This window comes from Dama dama, chromosome 11 (genome assembly GCF_033118175.1).
Source record: "Dama dama isolate Ldn47 chromosome 11, ASM3311817v1, whole genome shotgun sequence".
NCBI lineage: Eukaryota > Metazoa > Chordata > Mammalia > Artiodactyla > Cervidae > Dama > Dama dama.
The window spans coordinates 58,686,028-58,708,572 of record NC_083691.1 but is presented as its reverse complement, the minus strand read 5'-3'; the positions used below and the strand labels follow the sequence as shown (position 1 = coordinate 58,708,572).

General features: G+C 47.4%; 1 protein-coding gene across 3 annotated transcripts in view; it reads right to left on the bottom strand.

Moving 5' to 3' along the window:
• NCK2 (NCK adaptor protein 2) overlaps positions 1-22,322 on the bottom strand; it is a 113,033-nt gene extending 90,711 nt beyond the window's left edge. Inside the window, exon 1 of one of the 3 annotated variants that reach the window (XM_061155334.1) lies at positions 22,238-22,322. The gene's annotated coding sequence lies outside the window, so the exon portion shown is untranslated. Of the gene's footprint in view, positions 1-13,209; positions 13,300-22,237 lie in introns of those variants that run through there. The other 2 variants (XM_061155332.1, XM_061155333.1) reach the window with 2 other exon arrangements.
• Positions 22,323-22,545: the final 223 nt, after the last annotated feature.

The following is a 22,545-nucleotide window of genomic DNA, read 5'->3' as shown; positions in this document are numbered from 1 at the left end:
AGGAGGCCTTACAAATAGCTGAGAAAAGAAGATAAGCTAAAGGCAAAGGAGAAAAGGAAAGATATACTCATCTGAATGCAGAGTTCCAAAGAATAACAAGACGAGATAAGAAAGCCTTCCTCAGTGATCATTGCAAAGAAATAGAGGAAAACAATAGAATGGGAAAGACTAAAGATCTCTTCAAGAAAATTAGAGACACCAAGGGAACATTTCATGCAAAGATGGGCACAATAAAGGACAGAAACAGTATGGACCTAACAGAAGCAGAAGAGATTAAGAAGAGGTGGCAAAAATACACAGAACTATACAAAAAAGATTACTGACCCAGACAACCATGATGGTGCAATCACTCACCTAAGGCATACATCCTGGAGTGTGAGGTCAAGTAGGCCTTAAGAAGCATCACTATAAACAAAGCTAGTGGAGGTGATGGAATTCCAGTTGAGCTATTTCAAATTCTAAAAGATGACGCTGTGAAAGTGCTGCACTCAATATGCCAGCAAATTTGGAAAACTCAGCAGTGGCCACAGGACTGGAAAAGGTCAGTTTTCATTCCAATCCCAAAGAAAAGCAATGTCAAAGAATGTTCAAACTACCACACAACTGCACTCATCTCACACACTAGCAAGGTAATGTTCAAAATTCTCCAAGCTAGCTTTCAACAGAACATGAGCCAAGAACTTCCAGATGCTCAAGTTGGATTTAGAAAAGGCAGAATAACCAGATATCAAATTGCCAACATCCGCTGGATCATAGAAAAAGCAAGAAAATTCCAGGAAAACATCTACTTCTCCTTCATTGACTACGCTAAGACCTTTGACTGTGTGGATCACCACAAACTGTGGAAAATTCTTCAAGAGATGGGAATCAGACCACCTTACCTGCCTCCTGAGAAATCTATATGCAGGTCAAGAAGCAACAGTTAGAACTAGACATAGAATGACGGACTGCTTCCAAATTGGGAAAGGAGTATGTCAAGGATGTACATTGTCACCCTGCTTATTTAACTTACATGCAGAGTACATCATGAGAAACGCGATGAAGCACAAGCTGGAATCAAGATTGCCAGGAGAAATATCAATAACCTCAGATATGCAGATGACACCACCCTTATGGCAAAAAGCAAAGAAGAACTAAAGAGCCTCTTGATGAAAGTGAAAGAGGAGGGTGAAAAAAGCTGGCTTAAAACTCAACATTCAAAAATTAAGATCATGGCATCCAGCCCCATCGCTTCATGGCAAATAGATGGAGAAACAAAGGAAACAGTGACAGACTATTTTGGGGGCTCCAAAATCACTGCAGATGGTGAGTGCAGCCATGAAATTAAAAGACGCTTGCTGCTTGGAAGAAAAGCTATGACCAACCTAGACAGCATATTAAAAAGCAGAAACACTACTTCGCCAGCAAAGGTCCGTCTGGTCAAAGCTATAGTTTTTCCAGTAGTTATGTATGGGTGTGAGAATTGGACCATAAAGAAAGCTAAGGGCCGAAGAATTGATGTTTTTGAACTGTGGTGTTGGAGAAGACTCTTGAGAGTCCCTCGAACTGCAAGGAAATCCAACCAGTCCATCCCAAAGGAAATTAGTCCTGAATATTCATTGTAAGGACCAATGTTGAAGCTGAAGCTCCAATACTCTGGCCACCTGATGCGAAGAACTGACTCACTGGAAAAGACCCTGATGGTGGGAAAGATTGAAAGCAGGAGGAGAAGGGGACGACAGAGGATGAGATGGTTGGATGGCATCACCGACATGATGGACATGAATTTGAGCAACTCCAGGAGCTGGTGATGGACAGAGAAGCCTGGCATGCTGTAGTTCATGGGATTGCAATGAATCAGACACAACTGAGTGACTGGACTGAACTGACAGCACCAACATCTATTAGCTGGTATCAGAATTCAACTAAATTACATGACACACAGCTGGTGTCAGAAAACCTGAGACCAGTCCATTCTCTAGCCTCTGGCCATATGGCTACTGAATGCTAAGATGCAGCCTGTCTGCAGTGTCCTGTTCTAGGGACTCACCAGGTCCCAGAGACAAGACTGAAAGAGAAAACACACACATACACACAAAAATGTAAAAATCACCAATCCCACTAGTCATTTTTATAAGCTGAAATATTGTGCTAGCTAAATTAATACATTACAAAAATTAATCTCTTTCTGCTTTCTTAATGGGATTACTAAAAACAGAGTTCCCAGGTGGCACAGTGGTAAAGAACCCGCTTTCCAATGCAGGAGATGCAAGAAACCTGAGGTCCATTCCTGAGTTTGGAAGATCCCCTGGAGGAGGAAAACGCAACCCACTCCAGTACTCTTGCCTGGAAAATCCCATGGACAGAGGAGCCTGGTGGGCTACAGTCCATGGGGTCGCAAAGAGTCGGACATGACTAAGCACAGGTATTTAGCTTGTGTTTGCGGCTTATATTACAGTTCTAGTGAGTGAGTGAGTGTGTGTGTATGTGTGTGGAGTGCTATTTTTAAATGCCTTCATTTCTGAAAATTCAGGGCCTGGAATCCTCTGGGCATCTCCAATCTTCACATGTAGAAAGAAAGTGGCTACTAGGATGGGAGGCTCTGGGTAACACAGGGAGAAGGAGCTGATACAGACTCAGTGTTTGTAGGTGATGTGCTGGAACCACCCAGGCTTGTGGGGCAGTTTCACCCCAACCCCACCCTCCCACCCCCCAGTGACAAGCATCCCTGTCTCTTATCACAGGAAAAAACTCTGGGCTCCAACCATCAAAGTGACAGAGGAAGACCTCAGATCTCACCTCACCCCCCTGTCTCCCTGCACATAGGGTGGGTGGACTTTTTCTGGAAAAGGACCAGATAAATATCTCAGGCTTTGGAGCTAGTTTCTAAGGCAATGACTCAGCCCTGCCTGGAATCAGGAAGACAACCACAGACTACGTGTAAATGGCCAAGCCCGGGCAGGTCCTAATATGACCACTCACAAGACCAGGTGGGGAGTGGGTTTGCCACCAGGGCCAGAGTTTGCCAACCCCTGCTCTATGCTGTTAAAAGCAGGGCCACAGCCCTGAAGTGGAATCACCTAGTGTAACCCCCACATCACCAAACAGAGACTTACTACAGTTTCCATTCTCCCAGAATCTTCACAGAATCTGAACTCAGTCCATCAGGGATCATGTGACCAGCACTGGTGAGGTCACCTGCCTGGCAGACCCCTGCTATCCGTCCCCCACAGGAAAGTGACCTTAATAACCAACTTGCTCTATCCAAATTGACCTCCTGGTCTCTACTCCCTTCTGCCCATAAAGTCCTTCATTCTGTCCAGCTCCCCAGGACTCCTCTCTCTCTGCTGATGGAAAGCTGCCTGACACATGAATCAGTGAATAAAGCCAACAGGATCATTAACACTTATTGCTGTTGTTGTTCATCATACCCAATTCCTTGCGACTCCATGGACTGGCACACGCCAGACTCCCCTGTCCTTCACTACCTCCCAAGGTTTGTTCAAACTCATGTCCATTGTGTAGATGATGCCATCATCCAACCGTCTCATCCTCTGTCACCCTCCTCTCCTGCCCTCAGTCTTTCCCAGCAAGAGGGTCTTTTCCAATGAGTCAGCTCTTCACATCAGGTGGCCAAAGTATTGGGGCTTCAGCTTCTGTCCCTCCAATGAATATTCAGGGTTGATTTCCTTTAGGATTGACTGGTTTGATCTTCTTACAGTCTAAGGGACTCTAAAGAGTCTTCTCCAGCACCATAGTTTGAAAGCATCAATTCTTCGGCACTCAGCTTTCTTTATGTTCCAACTTTTACATTTGTACATTCGTACATGACTAAACGAACCTTTGTCAGCAAAGTGATGTGCCTGATTTTTAATACACCATCTAGGTTTGCCATAGCTTTCCTTCCAAGGAGCAAGTGTCTTTTAATTTCATGGCTGCAGTCACCATCTGCAGTGATTTTGGAGCCCAAGAAATGCAGGGGGCCTGGGTTCAATTCCTGGTCAGGGAACTAGATCCCATATACTGCAACTAAAGAGACTATGTGCCACAACTAAGACCTAGCACAGCCAAATAAATAAATGAAAACAATTTTTTTTAAAAAGAGTTAGTACGTTGCCTTGATTAATAAAAGAAATCCCACAAAAAAGAGCAGTACCAGAAAAGATAAGTCTGCGAATGTCAGGTCTTACTCAGCATGTGTGTGTTCAGCCTGCACTTTCAGATTGTTACCTGTCAGTGTCACAAATCCCCCTGGGGAGACCAGAGCAACGGACCGTGATCATCCAGCTCCCAGGGAGGGAGCAGCCAGGAGCTGGAGGCACAGCAGGGTGGCGCCTTCGGGGATGCGGTCCTGGCAGCCCATAGCCCACCAAGCCCTGGGGGTGCATTAGGGATGCAGGTGTCTGAATGCCCACTCACCTGCCCAGTGAAGATGCCCAGCCAGCCACTGCCAAGGGTCACCACACACGCGTTCAAGTATAACACACCCACATAGGAAAATGCTCCAGAGAGTCTGCCAGGACTGCGCTCGGATAAATTCCCTGTTTACACAGGGATGAGGCAGCCTGCAGGGGCGCAGAGAAGATCAGATCAGACGCAACAGATGGAACGTTAGGTAAATATCAGTGGTTGTCACTGCCTTGTTCAGGCTTGAGGAAGGTTCCTCCACACCACCCAGCAGCTGGCATTTACAGCTCCATGCTCCAACTCTTTCCAATTTTGTAACATGAAAGTTAAAGTGTTCATTGCACAGTCGTGTCCCACTCTTTGCAACTCCACGGGCTGTAGCTACAGAATCCTCTGTCCATGAAATTCTTCAGGCAAGAATAACTAGAGTAAGGAGCCATTCCCTCCTTCAGAGGATCTTCCCAACCCAGGATTGAACCCAGGTCTCCTGCATTGCAGGCAGATTCTTTCCTGTCTGAGCCACCAGGGAAGCCCAAACTTTTCCCAAACTATTTCTAATTTTATAACATATTTCTTCTAAATACGAGGTCAAAAACTCCAAGGACCATTTTGCTGTAACCCCTGAGAACCAGAAAGTCAAACTCTTTCATGCAAGAGATTTTTAAAAGTCACTGACATTTTCCTGATACCAGAAGTTACTACAAATCCCTAAGTCCCAAATCCACAATTCAAACCAAACACTAGAACAGTAAATCAACACAAATCTCACAACATTAGTTACTTTAGCTTTTTTAGATAATAAACTGATATATACCTTCCCACTATAACAATTTAAATAAATTTACAAAAGCAACGATTAGGCTTTTTATTGAATTTAAAATTATTTTTGGATTTTTCTTATAGGCAATGGATTTTATGACATGCACTGGGGGGGAGATCAAACCTGCATCTCCTGCATTGCAGGCAGATTCTAGCTATGCACTGCATGACTAGAGGAAGTTCCATGAGGCAGTAAAATTAAATTACATTCTACGGTGCCCGTGTGGACTGGACCATCTCTGGCCCAAGGCCTGGGTCCCAGCAGTTCCAACATCAGACAAGACAGCACCCAAGACCCATCAGCCTGGCCCCTCCCCCTGCCACACACCCCGTCCCACATCAGGAGGGGAGGCTCAGGCCCTCCTTCTCAGGATGCTTTGAAATGGTTTTCATTTTATGCAACTGTATTAAAAGACAGTTACTGAAGTATTATTTAAAAGAAGAACTGGAGACATAGAAACACATGCGTGCGGGCTTAGTCGCGTCTGGCTCTTTGCAACCCCAGGGACGGGCCCACGAGGCTCCTCTGCTCATGGGATTCTCCAGGCAAGAATACTGGAGTGGATTGTCATTCCCTTCTCCAGGATATTTTCCCAATCCAGGACGGAACCTGCATTTCCTGCATTGCAGGCAGATTCTTTACCACTGAGTCACTGGGGAAGCCCTTATAGTAACATGTGCTCCTTTATTAATACACTGACCAGAGGGTCTGGCCGGTGTAATAAAGGATGATGAGAGCAGCCTGAATCCCAACCTGTCTGCACCCCCCCACAAGATGATAGAAAAGCCCCAGTTTTTTCTCAGAAGGCCGTGAACTGAGGTTGTACCGTGTACAATCCCAATGGAAGGAAACACAATTTCAGCTAATACCCAATGAAGAGAGAAATGTGAGTTTTTCACCCCAAGGTCATAGGCTTCCTGAAGTTCACCCTCTCTGGGCAGGGCCCCTGGGTTAAGAACGACTTTGGAGAACCACTCAGAATGTCACAGGATGTGGTGAACTGGGGCTGTCAGATTCAACAAATTCCTAGATTTCAGACTCAGGTGGGGCTGCAGCAGGACCCATCAGAGCAGAGGCCCCTGTGCTGCGGTAACAGGAGGTGCGGGGGCAGCTGGACCAGCCCCCTGGGGCTAACGCTCTGCCACCCACCTGCTGCCTGCTTCCGGAATCTGGCAAGGCTTCTTCCACCAAGCGGAAGAGATCACCCTGTGCACCCCTGCTCTTACCCAGGAAGGATGCTTCCAGCAGACTTGCCAGGAAGAAAACCAAGACCAGCCAGTTCCTTAAATGTTTCCAACAAAGTGGGAGTGCTCACGGACATGATTCTTCTGCGCACAGACTGCCGACACTCACAGAAACAACGTCGGTCAAAGCAAAAACTCAGAAAAAGGGTTTAAAAAATTTTCAGAAACCCGCAAGTCAAAATGGAAATTGTAAATTATACTTTAACACAGAGGCATGGGCTTAAAGAAAATAACACCCAAAAAGGTCACTGTAGATGCTTATTTGCAGTCAATTTTAATGAACAAAATGCACCAATACAGGTTATATTTATGTAAACAAATATAAGTGATTCTCTCTAATCAGAGTAGCTCTAGGGAGGGCAGAACGATTAAGTAGACTCCCCACAAGGGGCCTTCCACCACCCTTCCCCAGAATCATACCATCACTAGGGGGCAGGGGAGGGGCAAACAGGAAAGTGAAATGGGCTGCTGCCTTCAACCCTGACCTTTTCTGTACCCAAGAGAAAGGTTATTCCCCTGATCAGCCCTCCCCAAGCCAGCTCCCAGGTCCATACCTACTGGCACGAACACTGGGCAGAGCAACTGGGCAGGTGGTAGGGGCCACCCGAGAGGCTGAGTCCACAGAGGGAGCACACCTTCCCTGGGCTGAGAGCTCAGCGGGAGCTCCATCACCACAGAGCACTTCCTCCCTCGGAAGAATGATCTCAGGCCCCCATCCCACCAGGGGTCCGCCCGAGCACAGGATCGACCCAAAGGACCCAAGAGTCTGTCTCAGAGCACCAAGGATCGAGCGTGTGCGGAAACCAGGAAGATCTGCTGGTTTTTATTTGTCCAAATTGGACAAAGTCCACAGACATTCTGTCACACATGCTCTCACTTGCTCTTACACATGTGCAGGGAGCCCAGCCTGGGGCTCTGTGGCGACCTAGAGGGGTGGGATGGGGGAAGGGAGGGTGCTCAAGAGGGAGGGGATATATGTTTAATTATGGCTGGTTCATATTGTCATACGGCAGAAACCACTACAACATTGTAAAGCAATTTTCCTCTAATAATAGGAAAGAAAATATCGATTACAATAACATGGGGAAAAAAAACATTTCAGATGAACCTGGCCCCAAAGGACCTCCCTCCTCTGGTCCTGACTGACATGTCCAGGGCAGGGTTCATGGATGTGACCCCACTTCCCTCCGCCGGACCTCCGAGGGCATCCGGCTTCCTTCCCAAGACTTCAATATAGACAGGGGAGTACCCAGTCACCCCTCAGAGGACCCACAGTAGACAGCCTGGCAGACACAACCTCAGCCTGGGGTTCAGGGTCAGTGGGGATAAGCCTCGATGATACCATGCACCCTGACAGGATGCAACAGCCCATAGCCCAGTCCAATCATGAGAAAAACACTGGACAGACCCCAACTGAGGAGCATTCCATAAAACACCTAACTGGTCCTCCTCAGCACTGAAAAGGCCATCAGAACAAGTTAAATCTAGAAACTGTCAAGGCCAAGGGAGCCTCAGGACACCACAAGTAAAAGCAGCTTGGTTTCCAGGATGGGATTCTGGGGCATGAGAGGACATCAAGGAAAAATTAAGAAAATCCAAAAAAGTATGGACTTCAGTTAACAACAAAGTACCAATCTCAGTTCATGAGTTGTAACCTATGTACCAGAGTAATGGAAGATGCTATTTACAGTGGGGACGGGATGGTGGTTGTGGAAACTCTGTACTCTCTTTGGCATTTTTCTATAAATCTAAGTCTTTTCTAAAATTAAAGGGTTATTTTTAAATATATATGTACTGTACATATTATTGGAGAAGGAGATGGCAACCCACTTCAGTATTCTTGCCTGGAAAATCCCCTGGACAGAGGAGCCCGGTGGGCTACAGTCCATGGGGTTGTAAAGAGTCAGACACGACTGAGCAACTAAACAACAACTACACGTACTATATATAAATCCATACACACAAAGCATAACATGAATACCTTTTAACAATTACAAAGTGTACTTTGGAAAAGTTAATAAAAACTGTACTCAACAGAAGGAGATAAACACTGATTAGCTTAACACAATAGAATAATTATATGGTTGAATTTTTGTACAACTCTTGTTCTTCAGAGAATACCTAAACAATAAATGGACTACAAAGTGTAAAATAATAAATACATGAACTGATAAACAAAAGATCTTGCTCCCTTGAACAAGACTCAAAAAAACTTATTTGGCATACATTAAATTCTCTCCTGTTAAGGGCTCTGAGAGCCAGGAATCAATATATTCCAATCAATTTTTAAAATTGCAACATAAAATGTGTCTTGTAAATTAAATTATCTTTATTCTCAAATTATGTTTATTTAAACACTAACCATTACAGTGTATCACAAATTAATTACAGTATATCACAAAAACTATTTTACACTAATCCATGTCATGAAAAGTGAAAGGAACTGTAAACGGGTTCAGTGTGAAACAAAAGGACAAATCACTAATTATGACTTGAATTATTTTGAATGCTAAGGATTCAATTATTTCCGGATGCTAAACAGACACACAGAGACTGGTCCACCACCTTACTGTCAACAGGGCACACCAATCTGGTACTAGATGCAGCAGAGGTCAACAAATAGAAACAATGCATTTGAAAAAGATTTTAAAAAACCAACATCTATAAGGAGGTAAAACACAGTTCACATTTCAAAAGAAACAAACTAAAGAAATACTTTGAACAAACTATCAGGATAAAAAACAAACCTGCAAAATGCCTGATCCGGGCTGACTTACAGTATTCATTACATATCTAGGCAAAGGAGTTATTTGACTAAGTAAATCTTTCCTAGGTTAAAATGTAATGGCATACTGCATTTACAACATTATCAACTTAAAAAAGGGAATTAGAAGTATCAGTGGGCTTCCTGACCCCAGCATTCCACTAAAAGCAGCAATAAGTAGTTTTGCTATTTTTTTAGATAAATGTCTTCAGCAAATAAATCACATGTAAGCAGAGTTTATATAATCTGCAAATTATGAACTAGTTGACTCCAAAACTATCTGTTTATCCTAAGTAAACGGATAGTATGGCCTCAAGCAGACTCTGGATGGCAGCACTATCCTGGGAAGGGTGGATGGAGGGGGGTGGTCAGTGGAGGACAGGTGCTGACCAGCTACAGCAACCACAGAGCTTTACCACCAGCAAGTGAAACAATCCCTGCTCAGCAGACACCCTATGGTCTCAGGGCTGTCTCACTCCCCCTGAAATATTTGATTTTTTATTAAAAAAAATTTTTTTTTAATTTTTCTGCTGCACTTTGAGACATGTGAGGTCTTAGTTCCCCCACCGTTGATTGAACCTGCAGTCCTTGTAGTGGAAGCATGGATTCCACTTAATCACTGGACCACCAGGGAAGTCCCTCCCTGGGGTATCTGAAATGAATTCTAACTGGCCTGGGGACTTTGCATGGGTCTTCCTTGCACCTCCCACAGAACCCCACATAGAGGCACCGACACTCATCTTGGATACGTGTTAACTGAAATGAGTGTCAATCATGAACGTGTAAAGTTACCCGGGCTGGCTGACAAGCTCCCTGAGGGCAGGTCTGTCTGGTCCCCCTGTGTGTTTCTGTAGCTCCTGCCACAGCTCCTCTCCGCCGCCACTCAACAACTTAGTGACAGCTAACTAGGGGGTAATCTGATCTGTGAGTAAGATCAGGAGGGAGAAGGCAGCTTTGTCCTCAACACACGCGGTCCTCCAGCCAGATTCACAAAAAGGGAACAGCATCTTCAATTTACCACACAGGCTGGCTGCTCTGAAGACCTTTCTTGGAAAAGGAACTGCACAGTTGCAATTCCTAAACAGGGTAGGCAGAGGCACACACACACACAAAAAAGACAACAGAACTAAGCCTCTGCTTCCCAGAACACAAAAGAGAGGTGCAGAGGAGTTAGAAATGAGCTGTGCACCTTGGACAAACTAGCAGTGTGTGTAAGGGGAGGCGGGGCAGCTTCCCTGATGGTCCAGTGGTTAAGTATTCGAGTATTCTAGGGGACAGGGGTTCAATCCCTGGTGGAGGAACTAAGATCCCACAGGCCGAGGGGTACCTAAGCCCATGCAGCACCACAGCTAGGGTCTGTGCACCACAACCAAAGATCCTGAGTCCCACAACTGAGACTCGATGCAGCCAAAAAAAAAAAAAACTACTAGCAGGTGGAAAAGAGCATGCATACCTCTACTGCTCATAGGAAGCCAGACCTTTCAAGTTCACATTTAGACCAGCTATTTATGAAGTTCAGGATGAGGCTGTTTTAATCCAGCCCCTGTTATAATTGGGCTTCCCAGGTAGCGCTAGTGGTAAAGAACCCGACTGCCAAAGCAGGACACCTAGGAGACACAGGTTTGATCCCTGGGTTGGGAAAATCCCCTGGAGGCAGGCATGGCAACCCACTCCAGTATTCTTGTCTGGAGAATTCCAAGGACAGAGAAGCCTGGTGGACTACAGTCCATAGAGTCGGATACCACTAAAGCGACTTGGCATGGCACACACTGTTGTAATTAAAAGTCAAGAAGTTACTGCATTCGGGCAAATGGTTTATTGTGAGGAAGGAGGGGATTTCAATACTGTAAATGCAAAGCCCTAAAGAAGTCCTGCATCTGTAGTTCTAGAGCTGGGGCATCACCTGACAGCAGGACTCCTGCGGCCAGTCCCTGTGGCCGGTGCCCCTCACCTTCCCCTCTCCACAGTGGCCAAGTAACAACACTTGTTCCCTCCACCGGTGTCAGAACTGAATGATACAATGACACACAATTAGATACACACAGTGTTACCCAGCCAGCCAGCACACCACTGCAAAACTTCCAAGCTTGTCCAAAGACTCATTACTATGACTGTCTAAGAGGTCTTTCCAAAGAGTTACTACGACTCTCTCAGAGGTCTTTCTCGGTGCCCGCAAGGATGGGAGGCTAAGGACAGAAAAGACTGATTGTACTTTTAACCACCTCCACCAAGAAAAGTTCAAAAACGCCCTGAGTGCTGATTCTGTGTTTATCCTGGTAACAGAACAGGAAGACAGCAGATAAGAGGCGACCAAGCAAAAAGGAAGAGCAAGGCAACAGGAAATGATTTACAGAAAACAGATCAAGATTAAGCCAAGAAAACTTCTAACTGGCCGCCCTCTGGATATCTAGGCTTCTCTGACTTTCTCAAGTCAGGACCTGCTCATAAGGGAAAAAAAAGAAAATGTACACAGAATATCACAGTCCAGACCAGGCAGCTAACAAGTAGCTCTGCCCTGAGCCAGACCCTGAGACTCAGAAACTAACAGCCAAATTATCATTTTCCCCTTCCTTTTCCCTGGATAACGTCTAATTTGTGATATTTTCGTTCTCTCTCCCCTGAAGAGTTTATTTTAGATCTTACAAAAAAGGAAATAAAGCACTCAAAAGCTAACAGATGTGATTCGCTCGAAGAAGAGTAAGCTGAACCTAGAACCTAATAAACTTTAGTAATAACAAAAGAATTTTTTTCTGTAGACCATCACCAATTTTAAGGATGCTAAGCCTAAGTAAATAGATATATTTCACCAAACCAAACTCTGAAAATCAATTACTTACTACAAGCAATCGATAAGGGACCCCATTACTTTCCTGTTAGTGGATATTCTAAGGAGAATGAGTTGTCACCACAGTCCAGCTAGATTTCCTAATGTGTCCTACAAAATCAGCATTTCATATTTCTATGGTCCAAATGGAAGTAGAACATTTAAAAAACAATGCACGCCCTACTTTTCCACCAACAGATAAACCATGATATGTCAATTAAAGTTTCTCCTTTTTATATTTAACTGTAGAAATGCATAAATACTTTACAGCTTTCTGTTGTTGTTGTTGTTCAATTGCTAAGTCGTGTCTGACTCTTTGTGACCCCATAAAGAGCACGCCAGGCTTCCCTGTCCTTCATTATCTCCCAGCATTTGCTCAAATTCATGTCTGTTGAGTCAATGATGCTATCTATCCATCTCTTCTTCTGCCGCCCCTTCTCCTTTTGCCTTCAGCTTTCTAAAGAGGCATTATTTTTCATGTTTATAAAAATTCCAGGGATGGCGGGATGGGGATGATCTCCAAGAGGGCAACTGTATGAAAGAATACATGGGCCATTAACTAAAAGGTTTAAGCCAAGTACGGCAGTAGTCACTTAAAAGAAGGCTGCTGAAATACTGACATCTTTGGGCAGTTAACCCTTTGAAGTCGGGGCTGTAAGGTGCACTGCCAAGATGGGCCAGTATCCCTGGCTTTGACCCACTGGACACCAGGACCACTCGCAAGTCTGGACAACTGGAAACTGTTCCCAGACACTGCCAATCGTCCAGAAGGGCAGAACCACCCCCAGCTGAGAACCACTAATTTATATACAAGAGTAGTGGGTCAGGTCTCAAGTTTCTTTTTTTAATATCAACATTTGAGAAGGTAATTTTTATTCTGTATTTGCAAAAGTGAATCACTTATTTCTCAATCCAAACCTAACAGCTAGGAAAATCCAAACACAGATGGGAATCTGCACTATGTTGCACTATGGAAAGATGCACTATGTTGAAAACATTTTCTGCTCTTGATGATAACAACCCTCTCTGATCTGAGATGTGAAGAAAAAGAGGATCTCCTTCCTCCAGAAAGGGGGCACCCTTCCCTCCCCTCCCCCCACTCAGCCCTGAGCTTGGGGGTGCAAGGCACAGACAAGTTCAAGCAGCAACAATTAAACACCAGAGCCCTCACCTGGGATCCTCAACAGAGCCTCAGTTCCACGACGGTCCCCCTCAGCATGACAATGACAACCGCAGAGGGTCTGCTGTCCTTCCCCTACTTCTTTTTTAAAGAGGATAATTTCTCTATAGTCACTTCTGAGTCTTATCTCCTGAACCACATGAAACAGACCTATGAAGGAGACTCTAAGAAGGGAAATGAAGCAGCAGAGATGGCTTAATAAAGGGAAGAGAGCTTGTACGTACAAGACAGGCTGGTCCATGGAAGGCAGTAACTGTACTCCTAAAGAAAAACCATCTGAGTGCGGGTAAGGAAGGCAGATGACTGAAGTCAGGTGGGGAAGTCACACACAAACATAAAATACACAGAGAAGAATCAAAAGAAAGGAAAAGTCTTCTTATATCTGTCTTGCTAGATTCTGTTCCTAAATATGTTCCTTAAAAAAAAGCAGTTTGATGAAAACTCACTATTCACCTAGATCCAATACCCAGAAACTGTTTCTAAAGTAACTCCCTGAATCCCTTGGTATTTTTTGGTCTCTTAAAAATACTCAAGCAGCTTGTGGTTTTTAACACCCATGTCTCCAAGCTGATTCCCATCACTCAGAGCAACAAGAGAGCTCTTCATCACCAATCAGGCGTGTCCCCGCCCTCAACACACACAGATTTGAAAACAGGGACATGAGTTTTTAAAGGGACTGTCCTCAAAATGAATACAGCTGGTATTCTAATGAAGCATAATATATATTTTATTAGACACATGTTTCTAATGAAAATGAATACTTTTCATCTATCATATTTTATTATTAGTTACATAACTGATAGGCTATTGATTTGTATAACTTAGGTCTGTATCCAGTGACCTTATTAAACTCTTGTATTAATTCTTAAAAAAAAAAAAAAAAAAAAGTCTAACAACAACAAAAACAAACCCAGCTGGAAAGAGGGATGGAGAACTGTTCTTTCCTTCTTCAGCCAGACTCACAAGTAACATCATTAAAATACCTGTTGACTTGCAGGCATCCTTAAATGCTCAGCCAAAACTCACAGGCTTACAAAACTAAGGCACATCCTTTAAGGAAGATGGATGCAGATGCTGAAGGGCTTGTCCGAGGAGTCGGCCACTGGTGCCTTACTAAGCATCTCACGCCCATCTCTCCCTCTTGGAAGGTTCCTCCCCAGCTGGCCGCCCCCACCGCAGCTGGGAGAATTATTAAGCTTGTTTAAGTAAATAAATCTTTGCTGCTACTCCTCCTGGAACATGCCACAGGAGCAGCAGCTGGACTGCAAATCTAAGCCTGTGAATTAAGAGCGCCTGCCTGCCTTACAGCCCATTGGAGACCACGGCATTTCTGACCTGCGAACACACACAGAACCAGACTCTCAGTTATACCTCAGTTCCATCTGCCCCGAGGGCAGGCTGCCCACCACACAGGGCCACAAGGGTCTTCCAAAAACAGAAGGGGAAGTTTAGGATGGTCTGGTACTACAAGCCTCGCCTAGGATGGCAGTCAACGTCAAGGTTCCTACCAAGACCTTGGAACAGCAGTCTTCCAAAACTCCAGAGCACCTGAGAACTCATGAGAAAAGCAAATTCTCAGGCACCCCTGAAGACACTCTGGGGGGTGGGTCCAGCCATCTGAGTTGGAAGCTTTCTGGGCTGGGGGGTGGGGGGGCGAGGCAGAACTGCTGAGACCCAGCTCTGAGCTGAGTCCATCTGGGGCTCCCTGGCCTGTGGTGCTCAGGAGGCAGGCTGGGGGAGGAGCAGCAAGGCTGGGGAAGCTCACCACTGCACCACCTCCAGAGCACACCCCCAGGACCACTGGAGTAGCCGAGGTTGCTCGTATGTCCTTCCAGGGTCCACGGCTGATAAGAGGTCCAGAATGAGTGACACCCAAGCTCCACCCACTGCTGTGATTCTCCATTATGTTTCTCCAATCCTACACCATCATAAAAGTTTACAGCTCTGTTTATGTCTTTTCTTCTAATGAAGAGATGGTGGCCTGGCTTAGGGGATAGAAGCGGAGCCTCAGCAGTCAGACAGGGTGTGTTTGAATTCCAGATCTGCTGACCAGCTCTGGGACCTTATGTAGCCTAACCTGCTAGGTCTCTCTACTCTCATCTCTGAAGAGAAACACAGCAAGCAACCACACTCAACTTCTGTGAGCACTGAATCAGCTAATATTGTGTGTAACATGATTACTACCATCACTACAACGTGTGTGATGTGTGTGTGTTAGGGAAGAAGCCAATGATCCCTAAAGTACTATTATTTTAGGATGTCCCTGGTGGCTCAGTGGTGACGAGTCCACCTGCCAATGCAGGAGACATGGGTTCGATCTCTGGTCCAGGAAGATCCCACATGCCTCGGAACAACTAAGCCCATGAGCCACAACTACTGAGCCTGTGCTCTAGAGCCCGGGAGCTGCAATTACTGAGCCCGTGCGCTGCAGCTACTAAGTCCGAGAGCCCGAGAGCCCGTGCTTTGCAACTGGAGAAGCTGCCGCAATGAGAAACCCTTGCACCAAAGACAGAGAAAGCTGGAGAACCAACAAAGACCCAGGACAGCCAAAAAATAAACACACAAATAAATATTTTAAAAAACTATGACTTTAGATTCTGTACTTAGAAATTAAGTACTTAACATATATCAGAAGTACATTGAAAACTATCACCCCAAAACAGTTATTTCACATCAGTAATTTAACCTCTAGAAGTCAAAATACATTTTAAAACGTTTGTAAAATATACAAGCATTCTGATTATAGGTAAGCAAATCAGGTTCTAGTATTCTAAACTTGCATGAGTACATGGAATATTACAGTCTATCTTAGCACGACAGAGATTATACCTTTCCGCTAAAGAATAATAATTACCATGATTATGATTCCAGGTTGCTCTCACCACGTCTTCTTAGCTATCCCAACTTAGGAAAACACAGACTAAATGAAGCTTGAATCATGAAAGTATACAGACCTGTGCTCTCCCACATAGAGTCACCGGCCTCAAGGGGCCAATGAACACCCCAATGTGGGGAGGGAAGAGGCATGCCACGGATGAAGAAAGCATACAGGCTTTCACAGGCTGCACATGAACAGAAGAATGTGCATCATCTCGTTAAGAGGGTTTTACGTTGAACACTGGCAATAAAAGTACTGTGGCTCTACTGGGTAAAAGAAGACATTGTGAAAATTAATTTTGCTTGTTTCTTAAATCTTTAACGTGGTTACTGCTGTTGTTGCTTATGCACTTATTCATGTCCCACTCTTTGTGATCCCGTGGACTGTCCCAGGCTCCTCTGTCCATGGGATTCTCTAGGCAAGAATACTGGAGTGGAATTGCCATTTCCTTCTTCAGGGGATCTGCCCAACCCAGGGATCCAACCCCTGTCTCCTGTACTGGCAGGCGGATTCTTTCCCACTGAGCCACCTGGGGAGTCCAATGTGGCTATCAGACATTTGAAATCCCATCTGTGACTCACATGTGTATATTTGAAGGGGACAGCACTGCTCTTAACAATTGATTTCTTCAAGGGGTGTTTGCAGGAAATACCCTATGTTAAAAAAGACAGCATTTTTGGCACCAGCTTCTCCTCCCTCCTTAAGGGTCCAGCATAGTTTTGGGGTACAAAGCTGCTGTGTGTCACGAGGCTGTTATTACAAGGGCAGCAACGAATCAGCCCCAAAGTACACAAGTCTTTAAAAATAAGCTGACGATAAATGCTGGTATTCTGTTATCACAACTAGCAGGTTTTCACTCAGTGTGTACAGGGGTGGGAGGTGTACGCAGAGGCTGGGGGAGCAGGGAGGAGCCCATGGTGCAGGCCCATGCTGAGCACTGGTGACACTGACTTGAGGGCAATGGAGAGCCAACACTGGGACCACGGCTGGGTTTGGGTGCCAGGGCGCAGTGACCGGGCGAGGGTGGTAATAACAGAGGGGTCTGCCAGCGCCAGTGAGAGAGGAGTAAGTACCTCAGGCTCAGATGGAAGAACTCCTCAGAGGTAAAACTGGTAAGATATGGGATCTGGGAGGTGAGGGAGAAACCAGGATGACGCAGTGAGGCAATGCTGGGACATTAACCCAAAGGCCGGCAGGTCAGGAGGTAGTACTCACAGCGTAGATGTTCAGAGTTTCCGGTGCAAATGAGCGGGGAGAAGTCGCATGATTCACTTGAATGACCGAGTGAGTCATGAATGGACAGGTTTGCAGTTGTGCTCACACAGGTGACCACCTGGAACAGCTCATGCTGGCCAGAAACACACATGTGATTGGGGTGGACATTACCAAACCAACCTGCACCTGCCTGGCTCCCAGTGGACCCACAGTCAGAGGGCAGTCCCAGTGGTGCTCCCGGCCATGGGTTCCATCCACAGAAAACGCCTTTGTCTCCACACAAAATTCCACACTTGCATATAGCTCCTATGTGATGCTGATGCTGGTCCCAAAACCATGCTGCAGCTGAGCCAACACAGGCTAAGGGGAAATGTCCACAAAAGGCATCAGTCAGGGCTGTCCTCTCTCCTCGAGACCTGAAGCATCTGGTCCCAGCGTCCACCTACCACAGCTGTATGAGGCTCTGTGAGGGACTGAGCTGTCACCCCTCCCCTCCTGCCCCAGTGGTGTCTGCAAGCACTTGGGAGACAGAAGCCATGAGATGCCCTAAAAGCATCAGCCTGGTTTTGAAGAGTGACTGTTGTGGACAGAACTGTCCCCGTACTCAAGTGTTGAAGCCCTCACCACCCAAGTGACTCATCTGGAGACAGAACCTCTGCAGCAACTGAAGTTCAACAAGGTCAAAAGGGTGGGGCCCTAACCCAAGAGGACCAGTGACCTCCTAGGAAGAGGGACAAACACACCAGGCACCTGAGGACACAGAGTGAAGGCGGCCAGCGGAGCCTGGAAGAGAGCCTCACTGAGGACCTAGTCTGCCCACACCTTGATGATCACTTTGCAGCCTCCAGAATGGCAAGAAATCAGCTTCCTTTTGACGCTCAGTCTGTGGATCTGTGAGGACAGTCTGAGTGGACATGCATATGCTAAACCGGGACAAGCGCCCTTCAACCCACAGAAACCATCCAGACCAAAGAGGCTCAGACACTGAAACCAGAACATGAGGTCACCTACTGACCCTGGTCCCACCAGCAGGCCTGGCAGGGGCCACATGCTTGGCCCCATTGGGACCTGCCGGCAGATCCACAGCCTCCCCAGGACCACCTGACCCAGCACCTTTTGGGGTTTCCTCCTCCTCCTGAGCAGGGCAGGGGGCTCTGTCACCCTGCCACTGTCCCTGGGCTCTGGGGTCCTCACACTGATGTCAAGGCCAGAGCCCAGGTCACCACGTTCTTTTAATACTAAATATGGTGGTGAATGGGAAACTAATTGGTAAACTGTAATCTATCATTGGAACATGAGCATCTATTATTTTTATCCAACTTCGGCATTTCAGATCTACATTAACCACCAAACAGCAAAAACATCCCACTTTCCAAAACTGTTTCAAAAAGAGAAACTGCAGTATTTCCCTTCTGAGTGCACTTGAAGTTTCTTTTCTTAAAAACATTTAAAAACACAAGTGGTATAAAAAGAAGTAAAAGGACACTAAATGACCAGCTTCCCCTGTCAGGATAACAAATGCTCTGCCCAGAGTTTCCAGTTCAGGTTAATATGCACAGACACTCTATTGAAAAGTTAAATATTCAGTCATCCCACCAGGGGGTTATGCATTTGGGTTTGTTTTTCATCTTGCCTTTTCTCGCTCTTTTTTTTTTTAGTTTTAGGTTCAGGACTATAAATGATTCATTGGACAGAGAACTTCGCAAATAGAGAGGCCACCAGACCAAATCCTCCCATTGTCTGGACCTGGATGCACTGGGAACAAAACCTTATGAACCTAGAGACTTAGTGACTGACTGACAGACTCAGAATTCAACATACATGTGCTCAGTCAGTATTTTCTGGAAAGAACACAAAGAATCCACAGGGCCGACTGTGACAAATGTGTGTGTGTGTGTTGTTAGGGCAGGGAGAAAGAAGCAGTTATGATTGACAAATGTCGATTATACCTTCAGAAACTGACATACTTTGAGATCCATTCAAAGGGAAATGCAGGAGAAGAAAACAGTCTAATTTTCAACAGTGCCACTAAAATGGCCTAAAGAAATAAACTATTTTTACTTTGGCTGCATACTTTCAAAACTGTTAAAAGGCTGTCCTGACCTCCTTCTAAGCTGCCTTAACTCAAGCATTTAACAGTATCATCGCAGTATCACTTTGAGTCTCTGAAAACATGGGGTTTCCATCACTCATTTGAGGAAAGAGAAACCATTTGGAAGTGCCATTTGCCACTCATCTGGATGGGAAAATTAATTTCGTAAGCCTTGGGGTTGAGCTGTGGGGAGTTTCCTGTCCATTTTTGAAAAGTCAGCTTACTAGATTTCCAAACATGGTCCACTGCCCTGCCATGCAGTTCTAGGGAGCAGCCTTCAGTTCCATTCTTCATGTGGGACAAACATGTGTGGCCCTCGCCCTCGGTTCACACTGTTGGCCATGCTGGGTAGTTACAAGCAAGCATATCCTGGAGAATTGTGTGACACAGCCTCGTCCAGTTGGGGCAACCTAAGTAACTAAGGAAGAGGATCTGGTCATTCCAGACAATCGAGAAGACTTTAGGGTATTTTAAAAGGTAATCTAGGGCTTCCCTGATGGCTCAGAGGTGAAGAGTCTGCCTGCCAATGTAGGAGACACAGGTTTGATCCCTGGTTCAGAAGATCCTACATGCCGTGGAGCAACTAAGCCCACGTGCCACAACTACTGAGCCTGTGCTCTACAGCCCAGGAGCGGCAACTACTGAGCCCACATACACAACTACTGAAGCCTGTGTGCCTAGAGCCCATGCTCCGCAACAAGAGGAAGCAGTGGGTGGCAACAGAGACCCAGAGCAATGAAAAATAAATTAAAAAAAAAAAAAGTTATTCAGTATGTATACACACAAGAAAGATTTTGGGTATGTTTAACATGGATAATGGTGCACTTCTCAAATACTGTGTACATATGATGCGTTTGCTGGAAAATCTCAGTCATCGCCTGATGCAAACAACAGAGGCTGGGAAACATCACAGCTTCCAAGAGATGAGGGATGGAGAGACCTGAAGTGCAGGGCATGTGATAAAGAAAACCTCAAAGCCTGACAAGTGAGCACAGCTACTTGAAATCACCTTAATCGGGCCCCACCTTAAGTGGGGAGAGAAGGTGCTGGGTCAGCCTGTTCTCTGGACGCAATTCACCACCCAACTTCATCCCATGTTCCAGGACCAATTCCGCAGCGTGGCTAGGGAGCAGCTGAGAAGCTTGGAGCCCAGATGAGGCCTTTGTTACCACCAACTTACCACTGCTTTAAGTTTCCAATTTCAGCCTCAGCTAGCTGCAGCCAGAGGACCACTAAGATCTGGCCACTTTCTTCAATCAATACTGCTGCTGCTAAGTCTCTTCAGTCGTGTCCGACTCTGTGTGACCCCATAAACAGCAGCCCACCAGGCTCCTCTGTCCCTGGGATTCTCCAGGCAAGAGTACTGGAGTGGGTTGCCATTGCCTTCTCCATCAATCAATACTACATCTAATCAACCTGGAAAGGAGAAACATCAATGTAGGATTTCCCCTAGGGTCAATGCTTCAGAATCATGGTTAACACCCACGTCTGGGGAAATCCCTGTTCCCATCATCTAAAAACCTACATGGACAGCTCAGTCTCCCAATTGAACCCACTTCATCTCCTCCTGTTCACGACTGCCCTCCTGTTTACTAAACCCTTGGCCCAGGCTCGATGCCTGTTATTAATTTACCAGTTTAATAATATCTGGGGACACCGGTAAATGAATTAAGCGCAGTGTTTGGAAACAAAGTTTAGGTCTGCTGTGACAACTCAAAGCACCCAGATTGATTTCATTTTCAGTCGCTTTTAGCCTTGAAAAGCCCTGTTGCTAACGATACCTGATGCAGAGGGACAAAACACGCCCCAAATTACTCTCATTCCTGCCAAATCCCTTCGGCTTCGCCGACGAGGAAGTCGGGCCGGGACCAGGCGGGGACTCCCATACCTTTGGGTTCCCCACCCCCAGGCCACACCCCGTAGCCTCTCGGGGGTTCACTTTCTTTGGGGTCAAGGGCAGGAGTGGGCCTGCACGGGCCCAGCGCTGAGGCCTGCTCATCCCCTGCTCAGACCCAAACTTGCCAGGCTCAGCCCCAAACCTGTTGGCAAAATAAACAAAGGCAAACACAGGGGACCCGACCTGGCCTGAGTGCCAGAGGCCGCCCCGCGCCGGCTCCCGCTTTGTCCCCACGCGGACGAGCTGCCAATGAGCCCAGAGCCCCGGCACGCGCGCAGCCCTTTCAGGGCGACGGCCACGGTCCACACACGAAAGCGGTTTGCAATCACGCCCCCCACTCGCTCCACGCCGAATGCGCTCACGAGGGAGTTACCGTCTACGCCTACAATCACACAGCGAATTCTTCCAGAACCGCTGGGTGGTTCGATCGCCCAGAATAAGCTACCAGGGCAGCGCGATCGTGAGAAACTTTGTTTCCGGGGCCGGCGATTCCCGGCCGGACGCGGAGCCCGGCACGAAGCGCCCCGGGCCGCGGGAAGCCTCCCGGACGCCAAGTGACAGCGGCTCCGCGCGGGGTCGCCAACAGTCCCGATCCCAGAAGTTGTGCGGGCCGCGCTCGCCTCCCGGTCCTGCCTGCGCGGGGCCGGCGATCCACGCGGTCCTTACCGGCGGCGCGCCCGGCCTCCCCGCTCCCCGCTCCGTGACCACCGCGCAGGCCTGCCCCGCCCGCCGGACCCGGGGAGGGGGCGAGCCGGAGGTGCCAGCAGCCGCGAGGCCAGGCCGCGCAAGGGACCCGGCCCCCAGCCCCTGCTCTGGCCCCGGCGCGCCCCGCCCCGGCTGCCCCGCAACTCCGCGAGCCGCCCAAGTTGGCGGCCTCCGTCCCGGCCCCAGCCCCCGGGCCCCGACCCCCAGGCCCCAGCCCCCGCCCCCCGCTTACCTCGCGTGCTGCCCGCCGAGGCCGGGGCAGCGGCGCGGGTCCCAGGCGGCGGCCGCCCTGCGCCCGCCCAGGCGCCGCTCTTTGTCTGCGCCGCTCGCTCCTCCCGCCGCTCGGCCGACGCTCCGGCCCGGGCGGACCCCGCGGGCCCGGCCGACCCCAGCCGCCGAGCCCCGCGCCCGCCGGCCCGCTCGGCTCCGGCCTCGCTCCCGCCGCGGCGCCCCCGCCCCTCCCGGCTGCGCCCGCCGCGCGCCCTTCCTCCTCCTCCTCGTCCTCCTCCGCTCCGCCCAGTGACGCCGCCGGGGCCGCCC